Here is an 18,290-nt window from a genome sequence, read left to right on the forward strand (position 1 = left end):
CAAAAAAAAACACCAGATGAACAGAATCTGTTCTAGATTTACTCTCTAGCCCTGCTACAGACAATACGATACAGTGGTGGAAATAAGTATTTGATCCCTTGCTGATTTTGTAAGTTTGCCCACTGACAAAGACATGAGCAGCCCATAATTGAAGGGTAGGTTATTGGTAACAGTGAGAGATAGCACATCACAAATTAAATCCGGAAAATCACATTGTGGAAAGTATATGAATTTATTTGCATTCTGCAGAGGGAAATAAGTATTTAATCCCTCTGGCAAACAAGACCTAATACTTGGTGGCAAAACCCTTGTTGGCAAGCACAGCGGTCAGACGTCTTCTGTAGTTGATGATGAGGTTTGCACACGTCAGGAGGAATTTTGGTCCACTCCTCTTTGCAGATCATCTCTAAATCATTAAGAGTTCTGGGCTGTCGCTTGGCAACTCGCAGCTTCAGTTCCCTCCATAAGTTTTCAATGGGATTAAGGTCTGGTGACTGGCTAGGCCACTCCATGACCCTAATGTGCTTCTTCCTGAGCCACTCCTTTGTTGCCTTGGCTGTATGTTTTGGGTCATTGTCGTGCTGGAAGACCCAGCCACGACCCATTTTTAAGGCCCTGGCGGAGGGAAGGAGGTTGTCACTCAGAATTGTACGGTACATGGCCCCATCCATTCTCCCATTGATGCGGTGAAGTAGTCCTGTGCCCTTAGCAGAGAAACACCCCCAAAACATAACATTTCCACCTCCATGCTTGACAGTGGGGACGGTGTTCTTTGGGTCATAGGCAGCATTTCTCTTCCTCCAAACACGGCGAGTTGAGTTCATGCCAAAGAGCTCAATTTTTGTCTCTTCTGACCACAGCACCTTCTCCCAATCACTCTCGGCATCATCCAGGTGTTCACTGGCAAACTTCAGACGGGCCGTCACATGTGCCTTCCGGAGCAGGGGGACCTTGCGGGCACTGCAGGATTGCAATCCGTTATGTCGTAATGTGTTACCAATGGTTTTCGTGGTGACAGTGGTCCCAGCTGCCTTGAGATCATTGACAAGTTCCCCCCTTGTAGTTGTAGGCTGATTTCTAACCTTCCTCATGCTCAAGGATACCCCACGAGGTGAGATTTTGCGTGGAGCCCCAGATCTTTGTCGATTGACAGTCATTTTGTACTTCTTCCATTTTCTTACTATGGCACCAACAGTTGTCTCCTTCTCGCCCAGCGTCTTACTGATGGTTTTGTAGCCCATTCCAGCCTTGTGCAGGTGTATGATCTTGTCCCTGACATCCTTAGACAGCTCCTTGCTCTTAGCCATTTTGTAGAGGTTAGAGTCTGACTGATTCACTGAGTCTGTGGACAGGTGTCTTTCATACAGGTGACCATTGCCGACAGCTGTCTGTCATGCAGGTAACGAGTTGATTTGGAGCATCTACCTGGTCTGTAGGGGCCAGATCTCTTACTGGTTGGTGGGGGATCAAATACTTATTTCCCTCTGCAGAATGCAAATAAATTCATATACTTTCCACAATGTGATTTTCCGGATTTAATTTGTGATGTGCTATCTCTCACTGTTACCAATAACCTACCCTTCAATTATGGGCTGCTCATGTCTTTGTCAGTGGGCAAACTTACAAAATCAGCAAGGGATCAAATACTTATTTCCACCACTGTATAGCCAAGCATCCATCCTTAGCATGAGTGCCTGCCCGGACAAAGACCTTTAGGATTGACCATGTTAGTCACCAGGCAGCAATAAGAAATTTGAGGACAGCTCATGAGATCCCATATTTTTTAAGTGGCCCGAGGCATTTGACCAATGGCAAGCCTTACTGACTTTTCTGGCTCCCTATACGAAGATACCATCCTGCTGTATCAGAATACCGAGTCAAGACCGAGAGGGTGGGTGCAACCACTAAACTAGTCAATGCTTCCTACCCATTTTATATGGCTGTAAATCTCTTTCCATCCTCACCCCATACTTCAGCTATTCAGTCAGAGGTGCAGCAAATCACAGATGTCACTAGGATGCCAAAGAACTGAAGAATAATATGTTCCCCCATCGTATAGGCTTCTGCCACCAAAACACTAAACCCGGGGTGGGCAACCACAGTCCTCAAAGGCCACAACCCAGTTGAGTTTTCAAGATTTCCACAACAAATATGCGGTAGATTGATTTTCATGTACTGCTTCCATTGTAAAGAAACAGATCTCATGCATATTCATTATGGAAATCTTGAGAATATTATAATGCCTTTATATTGCTCCACAGTGTGACCACACTATGGAGCAATATAAAGGCAATTTTGGTCAACATATCTCAAAAGAGAAATAGCAAAATTAGAAAAGATACAATGAAAAAGGGTGATGAAAATAATAAAGGGGATGGGACGACTTCCCTGTGAGGAAAGGTTAAAGAGGCTAGTGCTCTTCAGCTTGGAGAAGAGACGGCTGAGGGAAGATATGACAGAGGTATATAAAATACTGAATGGAGTGAAACAGGTAGATGTGAATCAATAGTTTACTCTTTCCAGAATAGAAGGTCTAGGGGGCACGCAATGAAGCGACTAAATAGCAAATTTCAAACAAATCGGAAAAAATATTTCTTCACTCAACATGTAATTAAGCTCTGGAATTCATTGCCAGAGAATGTAGTACAATGAGTTAGCTTAGCAGGGTTTTAAAAAAAGGTCTGGACAAGTTCCTAAAAGAAATGACCATAAACCATTATTAAGATAGACTTGAGAAAATCCACTGCTTGCTTCTAGGATAAGCAGCATAAAATCTATTTCACTCTTTTGGGATCTTGTCATGTACTTGTGACCTGGATTGGGCACTGTTAGAAACAGTATACTCGGCTTGACAGATCTTCGGTCTGTCCCTGTATGGCAACACTTATGCTTATGTACCTCTACACTAAAACCTTCCTGGGTATACATCCAGGTTAGGACTGGATTACCCTTCAGAAAACAGCAATCTGATCAGAGACAGGGCTTCTAAAATATTAAGCAGCAGTACTGTTCCCTCAAAATACAGGGCTATAGTTCTTACCCCAAAAGAGCAATGAGCCATACAATCAATAATCATTTAAAGGTCAAAAAGATAATGCTCCAGAAGCTCATCTACCTAAGCAAAAAAAATCGTTTTTTTACCAACCCGGAGCTGTTTCTGGGAATTAAAAAGTCAAAAAAATAAGGGAAAGAAGTAGGAGTGGAGGAGTGGCCTAGTGGTTAGGGTGGTGGACTTTGGTCCTGGGGAACTGAGGAACTGAGTTCGATTCCCACTTCAGGCACAGGCAGCTCCTTGTGACTCTGGGCAAGTCACTTAACCCTCCATTGCCCCATGTAAGCCGCATTGAGCCTGCCATGAGTGGGAAAGCACGGGGTACAAATGTAACAAAACAAACAAAAAAAACATGGAAAAATGAAATATCCACCACACTCACAGAGCACAGAAACATAGTACTGATCAGAAAAGGTGGGAGTGCTTCATCATCTCCTTAACTGGAATGACCAGCCATAAATTTTAACCGAAGGTACTATTATCATGTTCTTGTTCCAAAATACAGTCAGCCGAGGCTGCATGCTCACAGTTGGAGACCGATTTTCACGCAACACCCCCCCCCCCCCCCCCCCCCCAAAAAAAAAATAAAATACAATTCAGGGAAGGCTTCAGCATCCTGAAGGTACACACTGAGCCTAAATAAGCAGATTTATTGTAAAAATGCATGTTAAAACATTAAAAAAAACAACTGATTCAGACTGAATAGAGAAAAGGAAAGCACCAAGAGAAAACTGTGTGTATGCAGCAGATCTGTAAAGAGTGAACGAACAGGCAGTAAATCCAGACCTGGCTAATATGTGCAAACATCCAAAAGCACACAGGCAGAACTAATTCTTTTAGAATGGTTCACCCTTTCACCTCCTACAAAGAGATAAGCAGCTAAGAAACATTATCAAGGAAGTTAAGAAAAAGTCAGAAAGCCCAGTTTGGCAAATTACCAGATGGAAAATCCAGCTTCACAGGACACACCCGAAGGGGGGGGGGGGGGGGAACCTATAGGATCTTGGAATTGGTACCTTCTGGAAAGCCATTATTTTTGGAAAATAATTCTTGGTGTAATAAAAGGCCATTAGAGCCCAGAGAGGTTCTAGTTTCCTCCAGGACTGCTGTAGCTGGTCAGACTCTGCTCTATGGCAGGACAATAAAACCCGAAATGTCTCAGTATGGGAGTGCAAACAGCAAGCCAGAACTCCCAGACTGTAGCAGACTCAAAACTGCTACAGTTCCTCTCTTTCGCTTCACATTTAGGCTGTTGCTCTGAAGTTCTCTTTAAAAAAGAAAAAAGGGGGGCACAAAACTCTCAGAGGAAGGGATCAGACATAGCTCCCCATCTCCTATGACACTATGGCTGTCCCTGGTTGGTGGGGTGACCCAGGAAGGAGTTTAAAAAAAAATCAGCAGCACCTGCAGTATATGACACAAGTGTTCCTTCAGGGCATAGCAGCTGAATAGAGTGGATCAATATTTTGTCCAATATAGCATAAGAAACTGGAGGCAGGGCTACAGATTGGTCTGTTTGGCCCTTCTGACCAAAGAGGTGTTCCACTGCCCCAGCTTCAGGGTATAGGCACTTTTAAAATACTGCCCAGTGGACACTGCTATGGACGCACACACCCACCAGAAGAAATGTACTCAGATAATCGCCAGACCACGCTCCTTAGCTGATCATTTACATTTGAGAGTCTGATGAACAGGCCAAGAAACGTAACACTGTGGTACTACAGTATCCCCTACCCCTAAAGCATTGGTGGTGGGGGGGGGGGGGGGGGGAGAAGAGATAGCTCGTTGTACACCAACCACCACTGGCCAATCAAAGCACACCTTTTTTTTTTTTACTCCTCTGCATTTCTAGCAAAAAGCACACTCAGAGCAGTTATCAACAGAACGGTTAAGCCAAGCTCCACCTGAACAGGGTTGGTGGACCACATGTATCATATAATCAGAGGATCAAGAAGAGAACCTGACCTGAGTATCTCGAGTTCCAATACTCTCTGAACCAATACAGATACATTTCTCAGACCCAGAAGTTACTGTACAGCTGGTCCAAGGCCTAGACAGTATGGACATTGCACCAATGAGCATTTCTGCAAGACCATCATCATACAGAGCCCCTAAGAACACAAAATTTGTCATATTTACTTTTTTTTTTTTTACATTTGTACCCCGCGCTTTCCCACTCATGGCAGGTTCAATGCGGCTTACATATTACAGGTACTTATAACTTCTCTTTTATTAATTTTTAACAATCATATACATTTATGAGTGATAATACACTAAAACAGAAACTTTCAACAAAGAAATGATACATTCAAAAACACAATAATATGTTACCTATCGTCCGCAAAAATAGGAAACTGATCCAAGAAAAAGGAAAAATCTTTATACTTAAATTAAGCAAATTTCACAAATAATAAATCAAACGAGCTGCTTAGTTCCTGATTTGTTAACTCTAATCTGCCATACAGTGTTACATATGTGACTAAACTTGTACATTGACTTCTTCTCTGCTCTTTAAGAAATCCTCCAACTGTTTTGGGTCAAAAAATTGATATTGTTTGGATTGAAATTTTATTCTACATATACAGGGGAATCTCAGAAGGAAATCTGCGCCAATTGCTATCACCCTTGGACGTAATAATAAAAACATCCTACGTCTCTTCTGAGTTTCCCTGGACAAGTCAGGAAAAACTCTAACTTTTGAACCCATAAACAGAGAATCCAAATGTCTCAGGGAAAGTTTGAGCACTGCGTCTCTATCAATTTCCAAAGCAAATGTGACCAATAAAGTGGTCCTCTGAGTGATAACCTCAAGAGAGGATTCTAGGAATGTAGTGAGATTCATTGCACCTTGTACTGGTAATTCGTCAGATGTTTTCACATCTGTTTGAATATAATAAGCTCGTGTTATAGGTGGCAGTGAACTCTCTAACATTCCAAGAATTTCCATTAAGTATTTTCTAGCCATTTGAATTGGCACTACTAAGGGAGATCTAGGAAAATTTATAAACCGCAAGGTAAGTCTCTTAGATTGATTTTCTAAGTATTCCAGGCGTCTTAAGGTAGAGTTCTTGTCTTTAATTAAGGCTTGTTCCACCAAGTCCAATTTCTCCATTTTCTCAGACAATGTCTTAACCTCAGAAGCTTGGAGCTCAGAAGTCTGTATTTGGTTTAACACAGTCTCTGAAAGAACTTTAATTGTTCCCATATTTTTCACTATTAAAGATTGTAGAGCAGATTGGGTCGCAGAAGTTAGGTCCCACAGTGACTCTAAGGTCACTACGGCAGGTTTTGCTACTGTTCCTACTAAGAAATCCGGAAGAGGAGCCTTTGAGACCTGCTCCAGGGTACTCACGTTTTTGGACAAAACGTAAGCTGGTAGCATTCCCGGTCCTCGCTGCTCATCGGATCCAGTTGTCCTCTCAGGCCGGCTCCCTCCCCGTTCTCCATGCATTCCTCCTGGGATCATGGCGTCAGGGCTAGCACTCAGAGCTTCTGTTCCGGGTTGTGGGGGTGCCGCACGTTCGGCGGGGCTCAGGGAAACCCCGTCTGCACTGCAGTCTGGCGTCAACGCATCAGCTCTGGCAGAAGGAGTAGACGCCGAAACAGGACCGAAGGAAACTCCAAAATGCTGCAGCGTCGGCTGGTGAAGCTGGGGCGTTCCGCCCGGGACCTGGGGAGCTTCCTGAACTCTACCTCTCCTCTTCCCCATCGAAGATGGGTAAGGCGCTTTCACCAAAGTAGGCTGGAGCACATTCAGAGCGCGTCCGGTTAAGCAGCTCTAACCGTCGCCATCTTGGATCCGCTATTACAGGTACTTATTTGTACCTGGGGCAATGGAGGGTTAAGTGACTTGCCCAGAGTCACAAGGAGCTGCAGTGGGAATCGAACCCAGTTCCCCAGGACTATGGCTTTCACGTGTGACTTCATTCAGGAATACAGCAATCTGGGTTCATGTTACCATTTAATATGCAATATGCACTTGTAATAAAGTCCTCATCTCCTTTAACCACTGAGATCTGAAGGCTTCCAACTCAATTTCAAAACACACCTTTCAGCCTGAACTAAAGAACAGTGTATCGCACTTCCTGTGGAAAAATTCAGATCCAGCCCACAGACTCTAGGAAACTGGGCCTTAAGAAAGCAGCACTTCTGACTGATGCAAAGCCATTCTCACTCATCCTACCAAACCAAGAGAAAGCCAAGCAGGCCAGGGTAAATCATCTTCATTTGATGGTGCTTTGAGGCAATGAGGGCAAAGCAGGGGGGTTGGAGCCTCAATTTCCTCAAGGGCCTTGGTCATAGGTGGCTCTTATTACTATGAAAGCCTGACAGTCTGCAAATCAAGTGTCTCCAGCAAAAATCACTATCCAATCAAGATTGTAAAATCTCATGTGCAGGGACCTACCAATTACACCTAAATTTCTAACTCTCCGTGAGCTTGGACTTGGAAAGACAAGTCATTAAATCCAAGTCAACCAATAGGTTAGACAGATGTACTAAGCCTCAGGTCTTTGATGCTGCATCACTTAACACCCACCCTGGCCTAATTTCTATTGAAAAAATTAAAGGGTGTTGTAGCAGGCAAAGAATCTAATCATGGGTGAAATAAAAAAAATTATGTTGCAATCAGATTCTTAAATTGTTGCAAATGCTTTTGTAAAAAAATGTCCCTAGCTCAAATGTTATGATTACTAATTGAGAGGGCCTATCATAAAGCGACCGATGAATCTCCCTCATGCTACACTGCTCTCTGCCACAGCCTGAGCATCTGATCATGCTGTCATGTGTCTCTACAGAAAGCAGCATTGTGCACTATCACCAAATTCTACAAAGTCAGGTGCTCAAGTTTATACTTGGCGCCCAAGTTACAGAATGTCACTTGCATATGTAAATTAAATAATAACTGATTACTACTACTTATTTCTATAGCGCTACTGGACGTACGCAGCTCTGTACACTGGACATAAAGAGACAGTCCCTGCTCGAAACAGCTTACAATCTAAGTAGGACAGACAAACAGGACAAATAAGGAATAAGGGAATTACTAAGGTGGGAATGATAAAAATGGGTGCTGAACAAGTGAGTAAGGGTTAGGATTTAAAAGAGACATCAAAAAGGTGAGCTTTTAGCCTAGATTTGAAGACAGCCAGAAATGGAGCTTGACGTACTGGCTCAGGAAGTCTATTCTAGGCATATGGTGCAGCAAGATAAAAGGAACGGTCTGGAGTCAGCAGTGGAGAAGGGTGCAGATAAGAGAGATTTACCCAGTGAATGGAGTTCCCAGGGAGGAGTGTAGGGAGAGATAAGAGCAGAGGGGTACCAGGAGCTGCAGAATGAATGCACTTGTAAGTCAATATGGTGTTAATGAGCAATAATAGGCCATAAATGGCCTTAATTACCACTAACTGCACCAATTTGCAGTCCTTAAATCGCTATTCTATCAGCTGTGCGCAATATCTGTCACATGCAACTTCTAGGGATGTGTGGACATGGGAGGGGCATGGGTGATTTGTGCATGCAGGTTATAGAATACTATTACTTTTGTGCATAACTGACACCAGTTAAGCACGCACACTTCCGTCGGCCATTGAGCTGGTTAAGTGATCACACCTAAATTTATCCGTGTAAATGGACACTTACACAAGTATTCTATAATGACAACTATGCACATAATTGCCATTATAGAATTTGCGCTTAACATGTTCTATCGGGCCACCCTTTCTTAAATCTATCCCTGTAGGCCATGCATATGCAATAAGAATGGAACTCAAACCAACCGCTTATTCTCGATTCTTACCTCGTCCTACATCCTACTACTATTTGACATTTATAGAGCGCTACTAGGGTTATGCAGCACTGTACAATAAACAAAGAATGACGGTCCCTGCTCAAAGGAGCTTACAATCTAGAGGACAAGACGGACAAGGAGAGCAGACAAGCAATAATTGGAGTAGACAATCAATAGTTGGAACAGTCTAGGTTACTAGGTACAATGTTAGGTTCCGAAAGCGACATTGAAGAGGTGGGTTTTGAGCAGAGATTTGAAGATGGACAGTGAGGGTGCTTGGCGTATGGGCACAGGGAGTCTATTCCAGGCATAGGGTGAGGCGAGGCAGAAATGGCGGAGCCTGGAATTGGCGGTGGTGGAGAAGGGTACCGAGAGGAGGGATTTGCCTTGTGATCGGAGGTTACGGGTGGGGCGTACGGGGAGATGAGGGTGGAGAGGTAGTGAGGGGCTGCAGATTGAAAGCATTTGTAGGTTAGTAGGAGGAGCCATACTAGGCTGGCTTCCGCAAAGAACATAGTACAGAAATTCTTCTTACAGCTCTTCATGACTATCAGAACATCTTTGGATCAGCGCTTCTCTGTTGTACTAGTTTCACTAGATTTATCTCTGCTTCTGATTTAGTCTACCACGCTCTCCTACTTTCATGTTTTCACTCTTTTGGTATCACCAATTCTGTACTTCAGTTGTTTTGTAGTTTTCTCTCTGGGTGTTCATTTCAGGTCTCTCCTCAGCACTACCAATCTCACACTTTTAGAACTGACTCTGGTGTCCCTCAGGGCTCTGTCCTCACTCCAATATTTTTCTTGCTTCACTTCTCACTGTTATTCAGTCTAACTATTGTCAGTCCTTCTATTATGCTGATGACATCCAAATACTCTACCATATCCCCCCCAGTCAGTCAGACCTATCTGAATTCAACTCCTGTCTTTCTAACGTTTCTAGCTGGCTTCAGGATCACTCCCTTTATCTCAACTCTCAGAAGTGTGAAGCAATTCATTTTCCAAATCTTATTTCCCCAACCCCTTCTTATCCCATTCTACATCAATGTATGCTAACATTTCAGGACACCTTTAAGATCCTTGGGGCATTTTGATAGCCACCTCACTTTCAAACCACAAATTAACGCTGTAGTAAAAGCTTCCTTTTTCTCACTTTACCGCATTCGGTCTGTTTGCTCGATATTTTCCTTCTCTTCCATACGTGCACTTCTATCACTGGTAATCAATCATCTGGATTACTGCAATTCTCTCTATGCAGGTCTCCCACTCTACTCTTTAAAGCGCCTTCAACTAGTGCAATCTACAGCTGCTTGTGTTCTATATTATGCCCAGCCTTTTGACCATATTACACCATCAAGAACACTGGTTACCCCTTTCTGCACACATTCATACAAACTCCTGATTTTGGTCTTTAAGTCTTGCACTCCCACTGCTGTGGACTACTTCTCCTGCCTTGTCATTCCATACACACCTACACACTCCCTCCGCTAAACAGATGCTAGCCTACTTCAATTGCCTCCTCTCTCTCTGTTATCAGATTAGAAACCATCCGAGCAACAGCTTTCAGTTACATTGGTCCTAGACTATGGAATGGTTTACCCTTGTACCTCCGTTCAGAACCCTCATATGCTAAATTCAAGTCTCCTTTGACAACTCACTTTTTTTCTCTAGCCTACCCTGCCCATTATTAAAAACTTCTACCCTTTCTAACAGCATGTTATTAGTTTTTATTGTAAACCACTTTGAAGCCATCTTTGGTACAAAGCGGTATATCAAGCCTTTGTAAATAAAATACAATCAAACAATTGTCTATTGCAATGGTTCCCAAACCTGTCCTGGGAGCTCCCCAAAGCCAAGGAGGAGTGGGAATAGAACCAGGCTCTTCAAGAAATAGACTGAAGACGTCCAATGCTAGAAGTTTGAGTTTATTGAGGGAAGATTCTACAAGGTACCCTGTTTTGGTACAAGAAGTGCCTTCTTCAGAAGTCTTGGTACTTTATTTCCAAGAGTTAGTAGACACAACTTTTTGGGATAGAGTCTCTGGTGGATGATGTTCTGGTCTTCAAAAAGACCATTGGTGCACAGTGGAAAATGCTAGCAGTCACATTTTCGCGGGAGGTGGTGGAGATGAAAACGGTAACGGAATTCAAACATGCGTGGGACAGGCATAAAGGAATCCTGTGCAGAAGGAATGGATCCACAGAAGCTTAGCTGAAATTGGGTGGCAGGGGGAAGAGGGGTTGGTGGTTGAGAGGCTAGGATGGGGGAGGGCAGACTTATACGGGGTCTGTGCCGGAGCCAGTGATGGGAGGCGGGAAATACTGCTGGACAGACTTATACGGTCTGTGCCCTGAAAAAGACAGGTACAAATCAAGGTAAGGTATACACATATGAGTTTATCGTGGGCAGACTAGATGGACCGTGCAGGTCTTTTTCTGCCGTCATCTACTATGTTACTATGTGTGAGAGAGCGAGAGACAGTGAATGTGCGAGTGTGTGTGTGTGTGACTGTGTGTCTGAGAATGAGTGTGTGTGTGTGTGTGTGAGAAAGACAGAGTGTGTCCCCCCTCCCAGCTTCAGGGTGGCTGGCTCCCCTACCTCCAGCTGTCATGGTCGTGCCCCCCCTTCCTTCCTCCCTCCCTGCCACCCACGTTCAGGGTCGTTCCCACCATCCCTCCCCCTCCCTCCCACTGGCACGGTCAGACAGGCTCCCGTCCCAACATCGTTCATGCTGGCTCCCTGGCTCCCACGTCCAGGCTGGCTTGCTGGCTACCTGTCTCCCTCCCTCCCACTCTCCGACGTTCAGGCTGTCTACCTGCCTGCCTCGCACGTTGTTCCAGGTTCGCTCCGTGAATCGCTGTCACCCTGTGTCTTATTTAGTTCGTGACGGTTTTTTGTGTCGGGACGCTCTGTGTGTTTCGGCACTCAAGAGGCTGCTGCCTCCCTCCTTACCTCACACGTTGTGGCTGGCTTTGTCCGTGAAACGGTGATACTGTATATTTTGGGGGTTTTTCGCGATGCTGGTTTTGTTTTTGTTGCTCCATCTCCATGCTTGTGCCTTGTCCGTTTCGCCCCTCGAGTGTCAGTGCTCCACCCTCGACGTCATCACGTTGTGACGCAAGGGCGGGGCGGGCAAACCGGATATCTATGCCACCTCAAGTTTCCGACTGAGGCTTCATTAGAACGTTGGAGGTGCGTTTTATATATAGAGATAGTTCCTGTGTCTATGAGTAAAGATAAGAATGTTTGTGTAAAGAAATGCAAGATCTGGTTACCCTAATGAAAGAGCATCACAAAAATTGCTCCTGCTTTGATGATACTGAAAACAGTATGTCTGAATATACAGGATCTTTAGGTTAGTAAATATTCATGTTAAGAACAGCTTTTATTTCCTGTCCATAGCTTCTGTGTAGGCCTCTGGAACTGCTACCTGAATTCTCATGTAGATATTCCTTTTACAGTTAATTTTATCTGCTCACAATCTTCATGAGTAGTGATTTTAATAAACCTGCCCTGAACCTTTATTAAACTATTTTAATTATCCAAAAAGAAGAACTGCCCCCATAAGGACATACTGCACATAAAAAAGTACATGAAATGGGATCCTTTATTACCACTTTCAAAGTATCTTGAAGAAGAAATTTGTCCTGAAAGAAGATGTACTCATTTAGGGGGTCTTTTACTAAAGGTTAGCTTGAGTTATCTGCAGCAGGTCCCATTTTATTCCTATTGGTCCTGCTGCAGATAACTTGAGCTAATGTTTAGTAAAAGACCCCCTTAGTTTCCATGTCAGAACTCTCATTCAGTTCATTTTGTAGGAAATAGAGACACTAAACAGTGGTTTAACATGTTATTAAAAAGCTCAAGTTCCAGTAAGCCTCTTACCTGTGTAAAATTAATCCTTCAATCATAGAGTACCTGTTTTCATAACTGAACACATTAAGTTACAGGTTTCCAAGCACTTTCAATTTACTGCAGCACAGGATAAGTAGGGTCCTACATTAACAGTTTAAACTGATGTTATACCGATAACTTGTCAAGGTTTTGTGAGCATGAAAACCTATTTGATCTGATTGTCACCACAGTTTCAAGAATACGGTATTAATCCGCAAAAAGGCGGTAGAACTAGAAGACATGAAATGAGATTGAAGAGGGGCAGACTCAAGAAAAATGTCAGGAAATATTTTTTCACGGAGTGGTGGATACTTGGAATGACCTCCCGCGGGAGGTGGTGGGAGATGAAAACAGTAACGGAATTCAAAAATGCATGGGATAAACATAAAGGAATCCTGTTCAAAAGGAAGGGATCCTCAGAAGCTTAGCGGAGATTAGGTGGCTGAACCGGTGGTGGGAGGCAGGGCAGACTTCTACAGTCTGTGCCCTGAAAATGACAGATACAAATCAAGGTAAGGTATACACATAAAGTAGCACATATGAGTTTATCTTGTTGGGCAGACTGGATGGACCGTGCGGGTCTTTCTCTGCCGTCATCTACTATGTTACTATGAGGCTCATTTTCAAAGCACTTAGCCTCCCAAAGTTCCATAGAAACCTATGGAACTTAGCCTCCCAAAGTGCTTTGAAAATATGCCTCATTGTAATACAGCTGCAAGCTCCTGGTACTTTTGAGCACCGTCTCCCTCGGAACATCAAAGGCAAACCTGAGCCTAAAATGGTCATTAAAAAAAAGGTACAAGAGCAGAATGCAGAGAAGTCACTTAAGGAGGAGGAAGATCAACTTGGGAGAAAACAGAGGGGTCCTTTTATCAAGGCTTGCTAGAAAGTGGCTGGCGCTGCCATTAGCATGTAGGTTTGTCGTGCGCTCTGGCCACTTTCTAGCACAGCTGAAAAACGGCTGCGGCCGGGGGGGGGGGGGGGGGGGTGTTGTATGGCCACGTGCTAATTTGCCCAGTAGTGCACGACCATTACTGCTGGGAGCCTTTACTGCCACCTATTTAGGAGGCAGTAAGGGCTTCCACATTGCTCCTGCAGTAATTGGGTAATGTGCAGTAACGTGCTAGCACTACCTGATTAGCGCAGGCATGCCTACTCTCCGGGGCCCCTCCCCAGACATGCCTCCTGAGGCAAAAAATACAAATATTTTTTTACCACAGGAGTAGCACGCGCTACCGGCCAAACTACCACAGGATGCCTCAGCACGCCGTTAGGCCTACTGCGCCTTAGTAAACGGGCCCCAGAGATGCTGCTGGAGCCACACTAGAGCAGGCGACCAAAGCTGCTAGTAGGCTCACAGCTGAGCAGGGAGGCACATGGAACTAGAACAGTGGTTCCCAAACCTGGTCCTGGATGCACCCCAGCCAGTCAGGTTTTCAGGATATCCACAATGAATATTCATGAGACAGATTTGCATGCACTGCCTCCACTGCATGCAAATCTCTCTCATGAATATTCATTGTGGATATCCTGAAAACCTGACTGGCTGGGGTGCCTCCAGGACCAGGTTTGGGAACCACTGAACTGGAGAGTGACAGACCGAACACCAATTTTTAAAAACAGTTCCAGGGGTCAATATGGAAACTATAAACCAGTGGGCCTGAAATCAGTGCCAGGCAAAATATTAGAAGCTATTCTAAAAATGACTGACCATATAACAGGCCTAAATAAGAATGACAGGCTCATTTTCAAAGCACTTAGCCTCCCAAAGTTCCATAGAAACCTATGGAACTTAGCCTCCCAAAGTGCTTTGAAAATATGCCTCTAAGTCTGCATGAGTTTAGTAAAAGAAAAGTAGTGTCTTACAATTTAATATTTTTTGAAGGTGTAAACAAACATTTGGATCAAGATGAACTGGTTGATATGGTGTGTTTGACATTTGAGAAAATTCCCCATGGGAGACTTCTCATGAAATTAAAGTCATAGAACAGAAGTCAGACTATTATCATGAGCTGATAAGTGGTAAAAAGCCAGGAAACTGGAGGACTAACTGGTCAATTTTCCAGATAAAATCAAGAGTGGACTTTCCAAGAATCTATACTAGCACCTGTGTTGTTTAAACGATCAGAGGAAAAAAATGACAAAAAAAAGTGTTCAAAGCTGTTTAAACGGATGATTGAGAGACTAGAAGAGTGGGCAGAAGGATCTGGTGAGACCAGGAGACCACGCAATCTAAATGGCAGAAGTTTCATGTGGGAAAAGTGCAAAGTGACGCATATAGGGAAAATAATCCCAAACACAGGTACACAATATTGTGTTTCTTGTTGGGGGAGTCACCACTCAAGAAAGATCTTGGGTTCATTGTGGATTCCTGTATCTCGTGGCTGCCAAAAAAAGCAAACAGAATATTAGAGGTTATTTGAAAAGGAACAGAGTGCAAAACTAGGAATACTATGCTTCTGTAAAAGTCCCAGGTGTGACCACATCTTGTGTGCAGTTCTGGTTGGACAGAAAATATACAGTTTCCTCTTCTCAGATTTTAGAAAAGGAAGAAAGGGTGGTGGGGGAATGATAGAAGGTTATGAGAATGAAATGGGGGGAGATTAAGGTGACCTTGCAGACAACTCAACACTGATCCTTGTGAACCTGGTCATGGAAGTTCTATGCCACAGTCTGGGCAGAAAGTGGAGGTGGAGGTGAAGGCACTTGGAGTTCAGTGTGGCAATGAGATAGTGAGGGATGGTAGCAAGACAGCTTGTCAGCTGGACGGTACTACTTTTTGGCACGTGCAAGAGCACCAGCAAGAATCTGAAATATATTAAGTCAGCATGGGTGCGGATTTTAGCTAAAGGCATTCAGTACAGAGGGCACAGAAACCCAGGTAGCAGATTCTAAGGGAAAACCTAGGCGGGTGGGGGGGGGGGGGGGGGTTGAAGGCCTTAAGAATGGGGAACAGGAGGCACACAGTGTCCAGAGCAGAGGTACAAATAATATTATAGGAAGAGACAGCCTCATTGACAAATGTGGCTAACACAGTGGATGAGAAGAGAAATGAGATGGTGCAGAACAGAATGCAACAGGCAATAGCTTGAAGGTTTCTAAATGTGTTGGTGGTTACTGGACAAGACCAAGTGGGAGGGTAGTTTATTGTGAAAACTTATCAGATGATGGTCAGACAGGGGAAGAACTAAAGTGGAAAATTTGAGAGTAAGCAGCTGGAGAAGAGTACAAAATTGAGGCAGTGGTCATGCTGGTGAGTAGGGGTAGTGCAGCACAGCCGTAGATGGAATAAGGAGGTTAAAGCAAGAAACTTGAGTCAGAGGGGTCTTTAGCATGAACGTTAAAATCCCCAAGAATGAGGAATGGGGAGGATAGTTCAAAAAAAGAAGGCCAGGAGTCAAAATCAGTGAGAAAGGAAGAGGGGGTTAATAAACAACTGCTACCCAGAGAAGTCATGTAGTGAACAGGCGGATGGAATGAGCTTCAAAGGAAGAGAAGCAGTGAGGCTGAGGTGGAAGAAGAGGTTGAAATCTACAAGAAGGTAAAAGTAGCAGCCCAACACCACTGCCATGGCCAACCAGGTGAGGTGTATGGGAGAAAACATAACCTCTGTGACAGGGAGCAGTACCTGAAGTAGTCTTTGGTGGAAACACCAAGTCTCAGAGCAAGAAGATGGAGAATATGAGAGAGAAAGATAAATGTAAGCAAGCTTGTTGGAGACAGAGTGGACATTCTACAGTGGCCCTTTACAATAAAAAGTTTGGGAAGCACTACTCTAGGGATCCTGATGTTACTATATCTATTTTTTAATGGCCTGGCTTCTGGACACCAAAATAAACTTATTTAGCTAATGAAATTAGTTGTCCCCCCCCCCCCCCCCCCTCACACAGACCAATTTTCTCCTATTTTTGTTCCCATTATAACAAACACTGATAAGTCCCCAGGAAAAAAAAATACACTAAAATATGAAGTGAAAACAGAGGTCCTTACAGATGAGGTATAGTTGTGAAAAACCTGTGGTCTTCACCAAAATTCCCATATAGTCATGCCCTCAGTTCCAAATAGCCTGGGATACGGTGAGGCCCCCCACCCCCATACGTTACAATTCTCCTGGCTTTCCAGAGTGAGTGTTATTACATGTATTCACCCTTTTCCAGGGATAGGCCAATCCACGTCTCACTTCACCAGGGTCAATACCTTCAGCAGTCATGAAGGCAATGCAGCTGTAAAGAGCGACTTTCAGATGTGAAGCAACCGCCAGAAACCACTGAATCAGCAATCAGTTTGGCAGAAGTGAGCTTACAGACAATCTTGTAGCCATTCTCCCCCCCCCCCCCCCCCCCCAACGTGCAGGGGAATCTTTCCAGGCAGTCTCCCAGAAATCCCAGATAAGAGCAGCATTCACTCCCTACTCTCCTCTCCCCCCCCCCCCCCATTCAATCACCTGGACAAGGGCCATCTGTGTCAGCACCACACTGAAGACACAAACTGGGAAATGTGTGTAAGCTCTTACTCAGGAAAGCCGCAGCCAGTCACAGAAAATGAAATATATACTAGCCGATTTCATCTCCCAGGGAGCGTGTTAATTGTACTCCTCTCTGGGCTCCATCCCTTTTCACCTTCTTTTGATTCTTTTCTCATATTTAGTCTGCAGCATCTAGACATAAATGTACTTTAACGAGACTGCCTTAAAACCAGGAGACAGTGAAGTTCATTATATATTATTTCAGTATGTATATACCCCCCCCCCCACCACCACTAGAAAAAAACTGCATGCACTTCAATTTTTATGTTTAGATCTTTTCTTTCACACTAGGACCCTGCTAGATGTCAAATGCAGTACAAGGTGAACACCCATTCTGCCTCACACAGAGCAGTGCAGGAAATGTGAATCCCCTCATATATCCAACATACAGTGCAAAAACGTGGCAAGGTTTGTTTTTTTCTAGCACTACATAGCCTAATGCCACACTAGCAGAACTGTTACAAACATATTCTGAAGGTCAGTGTTAAGGTCAACAACCAGTTTCTCTGAACCACAAAGAAATACTGACAAACCACTGGAAGAGATCCAAAAACAATTACCCAGGCACAGCAACCACTAACTGTGAACCACTAGACAAGACTAACTATGGGGTGGAGATCAGCCCGGATTTTGCTCAGCAAAATTTCCCGAGACACCCCTTCCCCTCTACACACAGACACATCATTCATCACAGGAACAGCTTACTGGGGTAGGCCAGCAAAGTTTAAAAACCATACACAAATATTTTCACCTGCCTTAATTGAATTTCTGACATCCTCCAGTCTCACGAGTCACACAAAAAAAAAAGGGGGGGGGGGTACAGTTCACCATTTCCTGCTGTCTCATGTCCCCGGCCTATACAACATTTTCCTCCTACAAACCCTTTAAAAGCCTGGAAATTCTCTCGTTTCAGGACGTTACGATACTGAAGTGCTGAGGATGCCATCTCTCCCCATCCCCAGACCTTACAGCTACTAGCACAAATCTCCCACATGCCACTATCTTCAGCAATGCAAAAGCGAGGAATGACAA

At 44.1% G+C, this 18,290-nt stretch overlaps 1 protein-coding gene across 16 annotated transcripts in view; it reads right to left on the minus strand.

Moving 5' to 3' along the window:
• AAK1 (AP2 associated kinase 1) overlaps positions 1–18,290 on the minus strand; it is a 149,437-nt gene that overhangs the window by 130,364 nt on the left and 783 nt on the right. The gene's annotated exons all lie outside the window — the stretch shown is intronic.

The sequence above is a fragment of the Microcaecilia unicolor genome, chromosome 4 (assembly GCF_901765095.1).
Source record: "Microcaecilia unicolor chromosome 4, aMicUni1.1, whole genome shotgun sequence".
Lineage (NCBI taxonomy): Eukaryota > Metazoa > Chordata > Amphibia > Gymnophiona > Siphonopidae > Microcaecilia > Microcaecilia unicolor.